The 15,925-nt window shown below is 39.8% G+C and overlaps 1 pseudogene; it reads right to left on the bottom strand.

The window, feature by feature from the left end:
• Positions 1-10,283: 10,283 nt before the first annotated feature.
• Positions 10,284-10,518, bottom strand: LOC150058982 (small ribosomal subunit protein eS27 pseudogene; annotated as a pseudogene).
• Between the last annotated feature and the right edge of the window lie 5,407 nt (positions 10,519-15,925).

Here is a 15,925-nt window from a genome sequence, read left to right as displayed (position 1 = left end):
AATGGGATGGTTGTTAATTTGGAGGTTAGTTTTGGAGTGATTCAATTTTTTGAGTTGTTGATATATTTTAGATATGAGGCCTTTGTCCGTTGTGTGGTTGGTGAAGATCTTCTTCCACTCTGTAGGCTTCCTGATTAGTTTACTAGCTATGTCTTTTGCCATACAAAAGCTCTGCAGTTTAATGCAGTCCCACTTATCCAGCCTTTCTCTGATTTGTTGTGATTCTTGGTCCTTATTAAGAAAGTGTCTACCTGTGCCAAGGAGGCCTAGTGTATCTCCTATTCCTTCCTGTAAAGTTTTCAGTGTGTCAGCTTTTACCTCCAGGTCTTTGATCCATTTGGAGTTAATTCTAGTGCAAGGTGACAAAGAAGGATCCAACTTTAGTTTTCTGCAGGTGCTTAACCAGTTCTGCCAGCACAACTTGTTGAAGAGGCTGTCTTTCTTCCATTCTATTTTTTTGGCTCCCTTGTCAAAGATTAGGTGGCCATAGGTCTGTGGTTTAATATCTGGGTCCTCAGTTCTATTCCATTGGTCTTCAGGCCTGTTCCTGTGCCAGTACCAAGCTGTTTTGAGAATTATAGCTCGGTAATAGAGTCTAAAGTTTGGAATTGAAATTCCTCCTGCACTGTTCTTTCTGCTAAGAAGTGTTTTTGCTATACGGGGTCTTTTATTATTCCATATGAAATTTTGGATTGCCTCTTCTATTTCTTTAAAGAATGACATTGGGATATTGATGGGTATTGCATTGAATTTGTAGATAGCTCTTGGCAAGATTGTCATTTTCACAATGTTGATTCTTCCAATCCAGGAGCATGGGAGGTTTTTCCATTTCCTTAGTTCTGCTTTAATTTCCTTTTTTAGGGTTTTAAAGTTTTCGTCAAAAAGGTCCTTTACATTCTTAGTTAAGCTAATTCTTAGGTACTTTATTTTCTTTGAGGCTATTGTGAAAGGAGTTTCTTTCCTGATTATTGCCTCGTTACTCTCACTGTTGGCGTAAAGGAAGGCAGTTGATTTTTGAGGGTTGATTTTATAGCCTGCTACTCTTCCAAAGTTTTGAATCAGCTCAAGGAGCTTGGGAGTAGAGTCTATAGGATTCTTTAAATACAGAATCATGTCATCTGCAAAGAGGGATAGTTTTATTTCCTCTTTCCCTACTTGGATCCCCTTTATGCTTGCTTCTTGCCTTATTGCACTGGCTAGGAATTCTAGTACTATGTTAAAGAGGAGTGGAGAGAGTGCGCATCCTTGTCTCGTTCCTGATTTTAGAGGGAATGGCTTTAGATTTTCACCATTAAGTGTAATACTAGCAGTAGGTTTCTCATACACAGCCTTTTTTACATTGAGGAATGTTCCATGGATTCCTAGTTTCTCCAGAGCTTTTAACATAAAGGGGTGTTGGATCTTGTCAAATGCCTTTTCCGCGTCTATTGAGACAATCATGTGATTTTTGTCCTTGCTCCTGTTGATGTGTTCAATTATATTAATTGGTTTGCATATGTTGAACCAGCTTTGCCTCCCTGTGATGAATCCAGTTTGATCATAGTGTATAATTTTTTTGATGAGTTGTTGTAGACGGTTGGCCAGTATTTTGTTGAGAAGTTTTGCATCGATGTTCATCAAAGATATAGGTCTATAGTTCTCTTTCTTTAATGAATCTCTGTCTGGTTTGGGGATGAGGGTTATACTGGCTTCATAGAATGAGTTTGGTAAGGAACCTTCATTTTCAATTTCGTTGAAGAGCTTGAGGAGTATTGGTGTGAGCTCTGCTTTGAAGACCTTAAAGAATTCAGCTGTGAATCCATCTGGCCCTGGGCTTTTCTTAGGTGGAAGTCCTCTAATTGCCGTTTTCATTTCAGAGCTTGAAATAGGCCTGTTGAGTTGGCTTAGTTCTTCTTGGTTCAGTGTGGGTATGTTAATATTGGCTAGGAATTCATCCATTTCATCTAGATTCTCAAATTTTTTGGCATAAAGGTTTGAGAAGTATTCCCTCATGATATTCTGGATCTTGGTAATTTCTGTCGTGATATTACCATTTTCATCTGCGATTTTGTTTATTTCGATATGCTCTCTTCTTTTTTTGGTAAGATTTGCTAAGGGCTTGTCAATTTTGTTAATTCTTTCAAAGAACCAACTCCTTGTTTTGTTGATTCTTTCTATAGTTTTTTTGGATTCCAAATCATTTAATTCTGCTTTGATTTTAATTATTTGCTTTCTTCTACTGGGATTAGGGTTGGTTTATTGCTCTTTTTCCAGGAGCTTAAGGTGAGACATTAACTTGTTGGTTTGCAATTTTTCCAACTTGTTGTTGTAGGCACTCAGCGCTATAAATTTTCCTCTGAGTACTGCCTTTGCTGTGTCCCAAAGGAGTTGGTATTTTGTGTGCTCCTTACTGTTAAATTTCATAAACTGTTGGATTTCTGTTCTGATGTCTTTGATGAGCCATTGGTGATTCAACAATGTGTTGTTCAGTCTCCATGAGTTACAGGGTTTTCGTTGGTGGAGATGTGTGTTCAGTTCCAGTTTGATGCCTTTGTGGTCTGAGAGTGTGCATGGAATAATTTCAGTGTTTCTGAATCTGTCCAGGTTTGTTTTATGGCCTAAGATGTGATCTATTTTGGAAAATGTTCCATGTGCTGCTGAGAAAAACGTATAATGTGTTGTTGCTGGGTGGAATATTCTGCAGATGTCTGTTAGATCTAGTTGGTCTATATAGTTGTTCAGTTCTAAGGTTTCTCTGTTGAGTTTTTGCCTTGTTGATCTGTCCATAGGTGAGAGTGGTGTGTTAAAGTCACTGACAATCACTGTATTTCGATCTATGTATGGTTTCAGTGTAAGTAAAGTTTGCTTGATGAAGTTTGGAGCTCCGGGATTGGGTGTGTAAATATTTAGGATCGTTATGTCTTCCTGGAGGAAAGATCCCTTTAGTAGTATGTAGTAACCTTCTTTGTCTTTTTTTACTAATTTTAGTTTGAAGTCTATTTTATCTGATATGAGGATGGCAACTCCAGCCTGTTTATGGGGGCCGTTAGCTTGATAGAGTTTATTCCAACCTCTCACTTTCAAAAGATGCTTGTTTTTTTGGGTAAGATGTGTCTCTTGAAGACAGCAGAACGATGGCTCTTGCTTTTTGATCCAACTAGACAGCCTATGCCGTTTAATTGGAGAGTTAAGTCCATTGATATTGAGAGTTAGGATTGAGAGATATTTATTAGGTCCTACCATTTGTAAAAGCTTTTATTTGGGCCTGTGTCTTGACAGTTCTTGTGGTCCTTAGATGGTATGCTGTTTAGGTGCCATTTCTTTCCCTATATTGCATTTATTTTGGTTTTCTATGTATAGAACATCTTGCAGAATTCTCTGTAGTGTTGGTTTTGTTGCAACATATTGTTGCAGCTTTTCCCTGGAATGGAATGTTTTTATTGTTCCCTCAGTTATGAATGAGAGCGTAGCTGCGTACAGTATTCTTGGTGGGTAGTTATTTGACTTAAGGGCATGACATATATGCTTCCAGTCACTTCTTGCTTGCATGGTCTCTGCTGAGAAATGTGGGGTTATTCTGATTGGTTTTCCTTTATAGGTTACTGAACCCTTTTCCCTGGCTGCCTTTAGGATCCTTTTTTTGGTTTCTATTGATCCAGTTCGGATTATGATGTGGCGGTGGGATGTTCGTTTCTGGTCAGGTCTGTTTGGGGTTCTAAAAGCTTCTTGTATCTGGATGGGCCTGCCCTTCTGGATATTTGGGAAATTCTCTGAGATGATTCCCTGAAGTATATTTCCAATACCATTGACCTCTTTCTCCAAGCCCTCCTCAATACCAATTAGCCTTAAATTAGGCTTCCTAATTGTATCTTGGACCTCCTGAAGCGCTGTCTCATTTTTCCTAGATTTGGATTGACTCATTTTCTGTTCTTTCTCTATAATAACTAAATTATCTTCAGCCCCGGAAATTCTCTCCTCTGCATTGTCTAACCTGCTATCAAAGTTATCTACTTTATTTTTCATCTTCCTTGCTTCTAATTGCTCATTTTTGATGCCTTGCATCTCTTCTTTTAGATCATGTATGGATTTCTTTAGCTCCTTGATTTCCATTTGAGTGGTTAGCTCAGTAGCTTTATTTTTATTTTGAACATTTGCTGGAGTTCGGTCACCTTTTTATTTGTGGATTCTATGAATTCATCCATCTTTCTTTGAAAAACCTTTATTATGGCCTCCTTTATGGCTTCTTCTTTTTTACTTATCACCTTGTTTATGGTTTCCTCTTGTTCAGCCATGGCTTCCTCCCTTATCTCTTTCTTTATATTTTCACATTTTTCATTAATGATGTTTATCAATTGCATTTGTACAGCACTTGGAAGACTCTCTTCTAGGTTTGCCAGTGACTGTTCCATTGGCTGTTTACATTGGGTGAGGGGGGTGGGAGTTGTTGTTTCTTGATTTGACATTTTTCTTGAGTTTCTTGTTCTGCCCATTTGAAAATGAGAGTAAGATTAATACTAGACACGATTATAGTTTTTCAGATATAACCAACCTAGACCTCTGTAGCTGGCAGACTCTAGATGTTCACAAGTTTTGATTGGTGTTATCACTCTTTCTTTTTGTGCAGTTACCGACCAGTCTAATAATCCACTGATAAGCGATTTATACCCAAAACAATAAGCCTCTCAATCCAATCTCTATTGTCTTTAAGTCCCTCTGAGCCTAGAGAATAATTAAACACCTAGGTATACAGTGTTGCTCAACAGCCATCAAGTGTAGATCCATGCAGTATAAGGGTTGAAAGAGGAGCAGAGGTCCAGAGATAGAAAAATAGGTAGCATATTTGAGTACAAAGTTTGAAAAGTATTAGAATAAAACTTATGTGTCGCTGCACGACTAGCTCTTAGCCCAACCAGTGGCCTCACAGTGGACCCTGGGATGGATCTGCGAGCTTCCGTCTGAGCGCGGTTGGGGGATGTTTTCCTGTGCTGCTTCCAGGGGCGGCCCCAAGCCAAGGGTCTGGGGATTGAGAGTTTCAGGGGCTCTCAGCAGGACCAGCAGGAGGCCCCTCTGTTCCCAGGGCGGGGCCCAGCTGGGGGCATGGGCTCCAAGGGCGGAGCTGCGCCTTTTTGGTTCTCAGAAGGGGAACTTGGCTGCTGGTCGGCCCTTCAGATCCCTGCTGTGTTTCCACTGCTTTGTCAGAGTCTGTGACTGTGGGGGGCCCCTTGGCGGTGTCTTGCTCAGGATTCCCAGCTGGAGGATGCCCCGCTCAGGAATTGAGGGGGGGGGCAGATGCTGGCTCCTATTTTCCCGCACCCCCTACCCACTGTTGTAAGGCAGGGTCCCAGTGCCCTCCACTCTCCAGTTTCAGTGGCCTGGGAGAGGAGCCTGGTGGGCGGGTGGGAGCTGGGACAGCTCCGCCTCCCCTGGTGGGGTGCTGAGTCTTAGGGTCCGCCCGCTTGTCAGTCTCTAGTCAGAGGGCTGGGGGTTGAGCCCCTTGGGCGGGTGGGAGTTGGGACAGCCCCGCCTCCCTTGGTGGGGTGCTGGGTCTTATGGGTAGCCCGCCTGTCAATCTCCAGTCAATGGCCTGAGGGAGGTGGCTGTTGAGGGAAGGGACAGGATTCTAAATTCCTTGCCCCCCTGCTCCCGCCAGTCTTTCTTGGGCGGGGTGTTGGGGTCTGAGTTAAGTTTTATTGCTTGGCACCCGCTCTGCTTTCCCGATGTGTTTGGGGACGCGCTGTATTACTCATGCCTCTGCATCCGTCTGCGGGTGCTCCACGGTGGTGGGGAGTCTTTCACTCCCCTTGGGTCTCCGCCGCCACCTGTGTTCTCCGTCTGGGTTCCGCTGCTTCCTGTTCTGGTTCCCCGTCTGGGTTCCGCTGCTTCTGCTGTTCGCTGGCCCAGTTCTGTGCTGGTTTCTGCAGCCGTTGGGCTCCCAACCTGGTGCCCTCCACTGCTGCTGTTTTTCATGGATTAGAGCCGGTGCCCGCCGCCGCTTTCCCAGCGTGGAGCCGGCACCCGCTCAAGCCTCTTTTCGCGGCTTGATCCGGTGCCAGCTGCTGCTTTTCGCGGCTTTCTGCGGCTTTCGCGGATTGGATATGGCGGCGAGAGGTGGGGGAGGGGTCCTCGTGTTCCGAATTCTTTGAGAAAGTTGGATGTGAGCTTTATCTGGATTTCTTTTCCGGTTTGAGTCCTTCTCTGTTGCTTTTTGAGTTTGTTGTTGTGGATTTCTTTAGGTAGTTGGCTCGTGGGACTCCCTGGTTCTCTCTTTTTGTCAGAGAGAGCTAGGCAGTGTCCCTATTGTCTCGGCGCCATCTTCCTTCTCTCCCTTTATCAAGTTTTTATGGTTTTCATCATAAAGGTCCCTTACATCCTTAGTTAAGTTAATTCCTATGCATTTTATTTTCTTTGAGGCTATTACAAAAGGAATTGCTTTCCTGATCTGCCTCACTCTTCTTGTTGTTGGCATACAGGAGCACCATTGATTTTTGAAGGTCAATTTTATACCCTGCTACTTTGCCAAAATTTTGAATCAGCTCAACTAATTTGGGAGTGGAGTCTGTAGAGTTCTTTTAATACAAAATCATGTCATCGGCAAAGCAGGAAACTTCACTTCTTTCTTCACTGTTTGGATTCCCTTTATGTTTACTTCTTGCTCTGGCTAGAAATTCTAATACTATGTTGAAGGAAAGTGGAGAGGGTGGGCATTCCTGTCTTGTTCCTGATTTTAGAGAAAATGGCTTTAGATTTTCACTATCTAGTCCAATGCTTGCTGCAGGTTTGTTGTACACAGCTAGAGGCTAGACTTCTTAGATGCCTGTAAATCTTTTAATCACTTTATGGAATGTCAAGAAAACACTGGAATATTTCAGACGTGACAATGTAGCTCCCTAGGAAGTACATAAAAGCACAACCTTCCAAACATCTGGCTCCGCCATTGCAAGGAATGTGGGCAGAGCCTCTCTAATACAGTGTTGTCACCCGGAGCTCTGAGACAGTATTTCAGTCTTTAGAATAAAATGGAGGAAACTGTAGCTGCCAAGATTACTTTAGGATAATTAGATTATCCACTAGAATTCTCCGGTGTTTTGTAAGTTGTTCCTGAATAAAAAAAGAATACTATCTGTGATTGCTCAGGTATGAGATGGGATGTGTAGCATGCTTTCATGTGTATGAAATATGCAGAACAAGTCTGATTTCATATAACATGAGGTGTCCTAGCTTTCCAATGCCAGGTAGAATGTTCCCCACCCATGAAAGTAGTTTTGTGTCTGAATCATCTTGGAGAGATGCTACTCAACATTTGTGTTCGTTTGTCCTGTTACAGACTTGGACGACAGTTTTGGAAGCCTTAAGTTCTTGAAAAATCAGTTACATTGGTTCACCATTTGTCCTTTGTCTCATCAGTGATATTCACAACACAATATGTTGGAAATGAACTTTCCAACTTGGTTGGAGGGGGAGAGAAAGTGGGAGAATAACATGGGATGTGGTAACAATGTTCAAGAAATAATTTATTGTCTTATGAATATAACTGTAACTCCTCTATATATCACCCTGATAATAAAATTCTAAAAAATTCTTATATTTAAGGCTATAAGTATTATTGTGAGGTATGAAAATGAAAATAAATGGAGCTCCACAAAGTATAGAAAAAACCCCAGTTACATTGTCAATACATCATTGTACTGGAGATTGATATTCATAATCATATTTAAGGCATTTTGATTAAACTATACGGTTAAAATGTAATTAAACTTCTGGGGTATGATTACTTGGTTATTCTTACCCATTTATTTACCAGTATTTTACTTAAAAATTTATCTTTTTTTCGCCAGCACTGGGGCCTGAGCTTCTCTTGGTCTAGTAGTTTAGGCTAGTGCTCTACTACTTCAGCCTCAGCTGCACTTCTGGCCTTTTAGGTAATTTATTGGAGATGAGTCTCATGGGCTACCAGGCTTGATTTGAACGATGATCCTCAGATCTCAGTCTCCTGAGTAGCAGTAGTTACTAGCACTAGCTTTCCTTAGGAATTTGATACATATATTCCTTGGGAATTTGGACTAGAGTAGTAACTGATTACAACATGGTCATTCAGTGTGTGTGTGTCTATAAGTCATAATGCTGAGAGCATCTTTAATTTTTTTTTGGCCTGTCCCGGGGCATGAACTCAGGGCCTGGGCACTCTCATTGAGCTTTCTCAGAGCTACTGCTCAGTCCCTCATCTGTAATAATTAGTATACATCTAAAACTCTCCTGGCAGAGGATTAAAATAGCTCAAACCATAGATATATGAGGTCTTACAGGATGAGGCCAAATTAATGACCTCCAGAACATGGAAACAAGAGCTTAATGATAAGTGACTGTTACTCTTTATATATTATGTTTTTCTCTCTTGTCTTGTGTTGCCCTTTGGTTAATCTCATGTTATTACAGTATTCCACTTTGTTGTCTGATATATTATGCAGATGTTTACTTGTTTATTTGAAATAGGAGGGGAAAAATGAGGGAAGGGGAGGTGGACAAAAACATAAGAAGTGATTATAGCAATGGGTGAGAAGTAAGGCACCTTCTATTTGGCAAATATAACTGTAACCCCTCTATACATTGAAAAAAATTATATATGTAAAAAAAGCTACTACTCTACTACCTGAGATACAGCTCCACTTCTGCCTTTTTCTTTCTTTTTTTTTCAGCTGTGAGACTTCAACTCTGAACCTGGGTGTTGCCCCTGAGCTTTTCAGCTCAAGGCTACCCACCTTCCCCCTTGAGCTAAAGTGCCACTTTCCAGTTTTCTGGTGGTTAATTGGAGATAAGAGTCCCATGGACTTTAGTCATAATTAGTATAAACCTTGGACTCTCCTAGCAGAAGTCTACAATGGGGCAAAACCTAGATACATAAGGACATATAGGATGAGGCTAAATGAAAGAACCTACAAGATTTAGAATCAAGGGCTGGGAGTTTATCCTAGTGCTACAGTGCTTGCCTAGCATGCACAAGGACCCGGTTCGATTCCTTTGTACTACATACACAGAAAAAAGCTGGAAGTAGTGCTGTGGCTCAAGTGGTAGAGCTCTAACCTTGAGAAAGCCCAAGGACTCAAGCCCTGAGTTCATGGCCCAGGACTGGCAAAAAAAAGATATAGGATTAAAGAGCCCTATAATGTGTGATTGTTGTTCTTAATGTACTATGTTATTGCTCATCTCTTTTGTTGTCCCTTGGTTATCTCTTATTGTTACAGTATCTTACTTTGTTATCTGATATATTGTATATATGTTTTATTTCTTTATTTTAAAGAGGATATGGAAGGGGGAAAAACAAGATGGGGGAGGGAAGTGGGGACAAAAACATAAGAAGGGGTAGCAATGATTGTTAAGTTATGCACCTTCTATCTGGCAAATGTAACCCTTCTATTAATTACAATAAAAAAAGAGTCCCATGGACTTTAGGGCCCAGGCTAGCTTTGAACAGTGATCTTCAGATCTCAGTCTCCTGAGTAGCTAGGATTACACAGATGAGCCACTGCTCCCAGGGAATAGAACCCAGAGCTTTGGGTGCTAGGCAAGAACTCTACCACTAGGCCACACTCCTGTCCCAGCATCTTTACTTTTCAAATTTAGGGCATGTTCTCCCACATAACATTACAAGATTCCATAGATTGGAGAACCATTTTATGATTCCTTTTCCTCTTCTTCCTCTTCCTCCTCCTCCTCCTTCACCTCCTCTTTTTCCTCTTCTTCTCATCCTTATTCTATTTAATTTTAGCTTCCAAATAAATTGGATATTTTTCCGTACCTTGTAATCTTTAGAATGTGTTGCTTTGACAGGGAAATATTTGTTAGAAAAACTCTCTAGTTTATGCACTGTGAGTGGCACTGTAGTGGCAGAGTGCTTGCCTAACATGCACAAAGACCCAGGTTAGATTCCTCTATACCACATACATCAAAAAAGCTGGAAGTGGTGCTGTGCCTTAATTGGTAGAGCTCTAGCCTTCAGAAATCCCAAGGACAGTGCCCAGGGCCTGAGTTCAAGGCCCAGGACTGGAAAAAAAAGAAAAACTCTAGTTTAGATAGCATTTTGTGAAGTATTTCCTCATTAACTTTTTGATGCATTTTTTTCTTTTACATCTAGCATGATTTAGTCATTTAAATCTTCCAAGAAATAGCTTGACTTTAAATCAGTGATTCTCAAAGTACACTAGTCAGACCACGATGATCAATATACTGCTCATAATAGAAGTGAGAATTGTTTTATCCAAAATGTGTTTATTGGGACAGTTTCCCACTCCTCTTGGTCCAGGGTGCTTTTAGTGCTGCTTCCTTCTGAAGGAACATCCTCTGTAAGCCTCGCTTTTCCTCCTGTAATCTGGTAGAGGACAGTGGAGCAACCAACACACAAAACTACTGTTTGTGCAGTGGTGATTTTATAGCATCCTGGGCATTTCACATCCATGAAGTAGAATTAGGGCTCTGCACCAGGCCCTTCTTGCGTTTCCTCTTCTCTTCAGGAGAGGGATGAAGGAGATCCTTTGTGAGAGGCATGGTCTCAGGAGGAGTCGTCACAACCGGAAAGAGAAGTGGGAATTTTTGAGGTATCTCACCCTAAGCATACTGAGTCAGAAACCCTCAGTGAGTATTGTAGGTTATTGTAATGCAAGTTAAATTTTTAGATCTTCATATATATTGGATTGCATTTTTTATATTCTTATCTGGTGATTTAGAAGTGATGAAATTTCTTAGTTTTGGGGTCATTTTATGATTAGTGGAGTAAATAGTTAATCCACTTGTTATTCTCAGCTTTTTAAATGTCAGCCCTTCGGTTTATTTATCAGTTGCCTTTATTATCTGATGCTGTGCTTGAGGATCATTAGTAGCAACATTAAGGAAAAAGCTTAATTATACAATGATGTGACCATCACAATAATTTTCTATAATTACAGTAATGAATGCAGATCTGTACAGTTTTCGAGTGTAGAAACAAAGGTTTTCCTACAACATACTTTGAGTCCCAATGTCTGGGGCACAGGTGACTAAGTTACTCCTCTGGGGCATATTATGCAGAATTTACCCATGAAGGGTGAAGCTGGAATGCAAACCACTTCCTCCTGTTTAGAAAGCCTTGCTCTCATTTTCTTGGGTTTATATTTTTCAATATTTTTTAAAGTGTTCACTACATATTAAGTTAAAAGGCAGTGACACAGGCTTGCTGTCCTCTTTCATTTCTGTGGCTGAATAAGGTCTGCATGTTTTTGTAGTGTCTCTGACCCCATTCATACACCAAATGAATTTATGCCATGGAACATAGCCTGTTTTTTCTTTTTTTAAAAAGTCTATCCAAAACACACCTCCATCCACATTTGGTGAGAACAGAGTTAACTCTTTTGCACAATATGCCAACAGAGGGAATGGTAATCAGAAGGTTAACTTTCTGGATTTTTGTTTCTCTTTGGTAATGAATTAACTGTGGCTTTGGCTTTTAGTTTTTCTATTCTCTAACTATGCTTAGTATTCTTTAGTGACTAATTTTCTAATTTCTGAGATTGTCATATAGTCGATCCAATTTTCTTTCCTTGTACTATTTGACATTTTCCTCATATTCTTCTATTGTTCTTGCATTTTGGCTTATTAACTAATTAGTGGTTCTGGAGAACTCTCCTCTTTGTACCTTAAGAGTTCTTAGAAAACACAATGTCGGGCGGGAGTTTGGCCTAGTGGTAGAGCTCTTGCTTAGCATGCACTAAGACCCAGGTTTGATTCCTCAGTACCACATACATAGAAAAAAAGCTGGAAGTGGTGCTGTGGCTCAAGTAGTGAAACTTTAGCCTTGAGAAAGCCCAAGGACCATGCTCAGACCCTGAGTTCAAGGCCCAGAAGTGGCAAAAAAAGATAAAAAAAGAAAACACGCTGTGTTGAAATATAATGTATGTGCTCTTCACTTCTATTTCAGTTCAACTTAACATTTTATATAGTCACAAACTTGTTGCAGATAATATTTTGAATCTTCAATACAATAGAAGTCTCCCCATCCTTTTCAGCATTTTTACTAAATAATTTTTTTTATTGTGGGTTTCAGTTCCTTTCTTGTGTAAGAGAGGGATTTGCATGGACTCATTTTTACCAATATCAGTACTGCCGTTGGCTCTTCTGCTCATTTATGTGTTGGGAAGATGCTTTTTCTACACACACATTAGAATGGAGGGAGCTATGAGTCTTGTTTTAACCTTTGGAAAATATTTTTGTGGCATGGCCTTTTTGGACTAGGGTAAACACTTCAATATAGCCTAGATCACTGTAAGATACTGGAAATCATAGAATGCCTGAAAATTCATGTAATAACTACTGGCTGCATGACACCATTTGTGTGAATTGGGGCTGATATCTTATTTTGTGAGTTAACATGAATCACAAAAGTAATACTTTCTCAAGTTTTTTTTTTTTTAATTTGAGCTCCACCCACCCTAATTTCCCATAGGGAGGCAGGTTGAGGTGTCTTTTGCAATACAGTTTAATCAATGGTAACTGACCATCTCAGTTTACTCAAGACTTTTAGTGCTAAAATTGGGAAAGTTCCAGACAAACAAGGACAAATTAAATTTCCCACGCTAAGGGTAAGAACTTCAAAGAAATGATGTAATAAGAGTGTACATCCTCTTCGGGATCTGCTAGGTGGAAGAGTGCCTCTGCCATGTCGACATTGCTCTTGGAGATGGCAGCTTACTGTCACCATGACTCAGGAAGTCTTTATGTATGTCTCTCTCCATCTGGGATTGGGTGAAGGGATGGACAAAGTGTATTGTGCTATCTGTGCTTTTCTACTTTTAGAGGGCAACAAAGATTTCTATTTCCTTGCAAAGAAGAAATTAGAACCTGAAATGCAGTTTGGGCAGAAATGTTTGGGTAGCAGTTATTTCCTAGGCTATTTCTAAGGGTATTTGTTCAGGGTGTGGAGTGAGGTAACTGAGACCAGACTATGTTATGCCACTTGGTAGTGATACAGGAGAGGTCTATTTATTTAATTACTGCCTGCCTCAATTTCCTAATGTACAGATCCCATCTGTAAAGCAAATGAAATAGTATCCAGTAGATAGTAAGCACCCAATAATAGAATACTATTCATTTTTATTTAGGCTTTGACTTTTCATTCTTTTTTTGACTATAGGCTAGAGTTCAAATTCTAAACTGGATAAGACCTATTAGAGTTAAATTTTTTTTATAGTTTTAAATTTTTATTTGGATGAGCTTGCCTAAAATTTGTCCATAATTTTAAAGGTCTTTGAGAACCTCAGATAGTTCCTACTGCTTTGTTACAGATGTTGGTGAGAAATTAGAGATCTCCTGTCACAGACTTTGCAGTGAAATCTTGCTTTTCAAAGTTTGTGGTTTCTGCATGTCTTGCATAACTTATGCCACTTTAGCATTAGTAATTTTTTTCCAGTACCTTTGCTTAGAATTTCTTCCCCCTAAAATATTACATGTAAACTGTCTCAGTTTTAATTTCAACTGAAAAAAAAAGAATGTTGGGTGAGAAAAATACCTGAAATGAGCTAATCCCCAAAACCTTTGCACTCATACTCTTCCTAATCTGGTCTAAGAAGTAAATTTCTATGAAGACTGATTTCCTTTTTCTCTGTGTATATTTTCTACAGGATCTACAGCTTTGCTGTTAGCTGTAGTATTCCTGCTGAACCTGCTTTGACTTTCTTTTTTTCATATATTTTGTTTTTTATATATATATTTTTATTGTATTTAATATAAGGGTTACATTATATTCACCAGATAGAAGGTGCATTACTTCACATACATTGATATACTTTCTCATGTCATGGTCCCCATTTCCCTCTCCCACCACCGCCTCTCATCTTGTGTTCCCCCCTTTCCTATCCTATTTCAAATAACCAAATAAACATATATACAATATATCAGATAACAAGGTGAATACTGCAAGAATATGAGATAGCCAAGGGACAGCAAAAGACATAGTGATAACATAGTACATTAAGGACAACAATCACACATTATATAGTTTTTATTTCTATATCCTGGAGGTCCTTTCATTTAGCCTCATCCTATATGGCCATTTGTATCTAGGTTTTGTTCTATTGTAAATCTCTGCTAGGAGAGCCCAAGGTTTCTACTTATGACAAATGAAGGAAACCATTGAGCCTATGTTCTTTTGAGTCTGGCTTAGTTCACTTAATATGATTTTTTGTCTTTCTATTTCCTTACAAGAGCTCCCCTGTGACCCAGCAATTCCACTACTTGGCATTTACCCAATCTTCCAGAAACAAGGACATACTAAATCCACTAGAACAAGGATGTTCATTGCAGCACTATTTACTACAGCAAAGATATGGAACCAACCCAGATGTCCTTCAGTTGATGAGTGGATCAACAAGATGTGGTATTTATACACAATGGAATTCTATGCTGCTGTCAGGAAGAATGACATCGCCCCTGCTTTGACATTCAAGATGGATTCTTTCACTTTTCAGTTCTAGATAAGTACCTCCAGCAGACATGAAACCCATCCTAGTTCGGGATCTAGGTCTTGGGCATAGGATTTTGCTCATAAGAAGAACAGTGTCTGTCAGTGGATTCCAGCACTAGGCTGACATTTCCCAGAACACATTCTTACCATGTTCTGATGCTGAAGTGTTAGTCATCTCCAGTGGGGAAAGAACAGTTGGGTTCCTGCATCTCTGAATCACAAATTCCATCCTGCTGTCAGTCTGCAGGAGTAGGAACTGGCTGAGAAAGAGGTGAGGGAGAGCTTTACCTTCCTGAGTTGGCATTGAATTCCTGATAATTATCCAAATGGCAGAAAGATAAGGGGGAAAATAGTATTTTCTTGCTTGCAAAAGTTTTGGCCTCAATTCCTTCCCTCCTTTCTGCTCTGGAGAACATTGATGGAGCTGCAATGGGCTCTTTTACTAAGTTCAAGGCAGATCATGGGCAGTGTTCTGCACACTGAAGTAAGGATGTGAGAACCTCATTATACCTTCTGTGGACAACTTCCTTCCCTAAGGACACAACACAGCATTGCTCTCATTGATTCAGATCAGCTTTTAAATTCATCCTGCAGAATATAAACCAATATTATTTTCTGCTGCTCAGATCACATTCTGGGCAAAGGGACAGGGTATAGAATTATTAGGTTTATCTTGGTGAGTATCACTTTCAGAATTGTCAAGCGTTTTGTGGACACATTCTTGTTCTCTCTAATACTCTGCTATTTCTCTGTGGTGGAAATACTCATATACATGTGTACACACACACACACACACACACACACACACACACACACACACACACACACAGACATACACGAAGAACAGTGACCCTGACAGAATTAAGATTCTGTACAGGGCTCTATACTTTGTTCATCCCTATCAGGATTGCCTTTACCAAAGCTTTACAAGTTTAATTAGTTTTTCTTTTAGCAAATATTTTATACTTTGCAGTCTAGTGATTAACCTCATTGATCGTCTTTTCTTTTCCCCTTTTCAATTGCAGCAACTTATAAGGGATTTTTATTATTATCCTGTAAATTCCTCAGACTTTCATTCTATGGCATTAGCCGTGCAGTCTACATTTTGTGAGCTCTTTTAATTGCTTCTCTGAAATGTGGACTTACTTTGAGAGAAGGTCACAGTAGTTTTCATTAATTCAATGTTACTTTTAGAATCTCTTGGCTTTCATTTAAATTCAGAATCCATTAGGTTTTCATTAATTATTTCATCAAATAAGTCTGGTTTTTCATTTTGTACAGTCTTTCCTATACAAAAGGTCAACCCTGTTGACATATTTTCAGTTATATTATTCTGTTTTTCAGTTTCTTTTAAAATTCATTTTATTTTAAATTGAATTTTTTATTGGGGTGATGTATAGAGGGGTTACAGTTACATTTGTTAGGTAGTGGGTACATTATTTTTTGAACATTGATATCCCT

The sequence above is a fragment of the Megascapheus bottae genome, chromosome 9 (genome assembly GCF_031878675.1).
Source record: "Megascapheus bottae isolate mThoBot1 chromosome 9, mThoBot2.hap1, whole genome shotgun sequence".
NCBI classification, from domain to species: domain Eukaryota; kingdom Metazoa; phylum Chordata; class Mammalia; order Rodentia; family Geomyidae; genus Megascapheus; species Megascapheus bottae.
The sequence above is the reverse complement of the archived record's forward strand: the minus strand, read 5'-3'. Positions and strand labels throughout refer to the sequence as shown.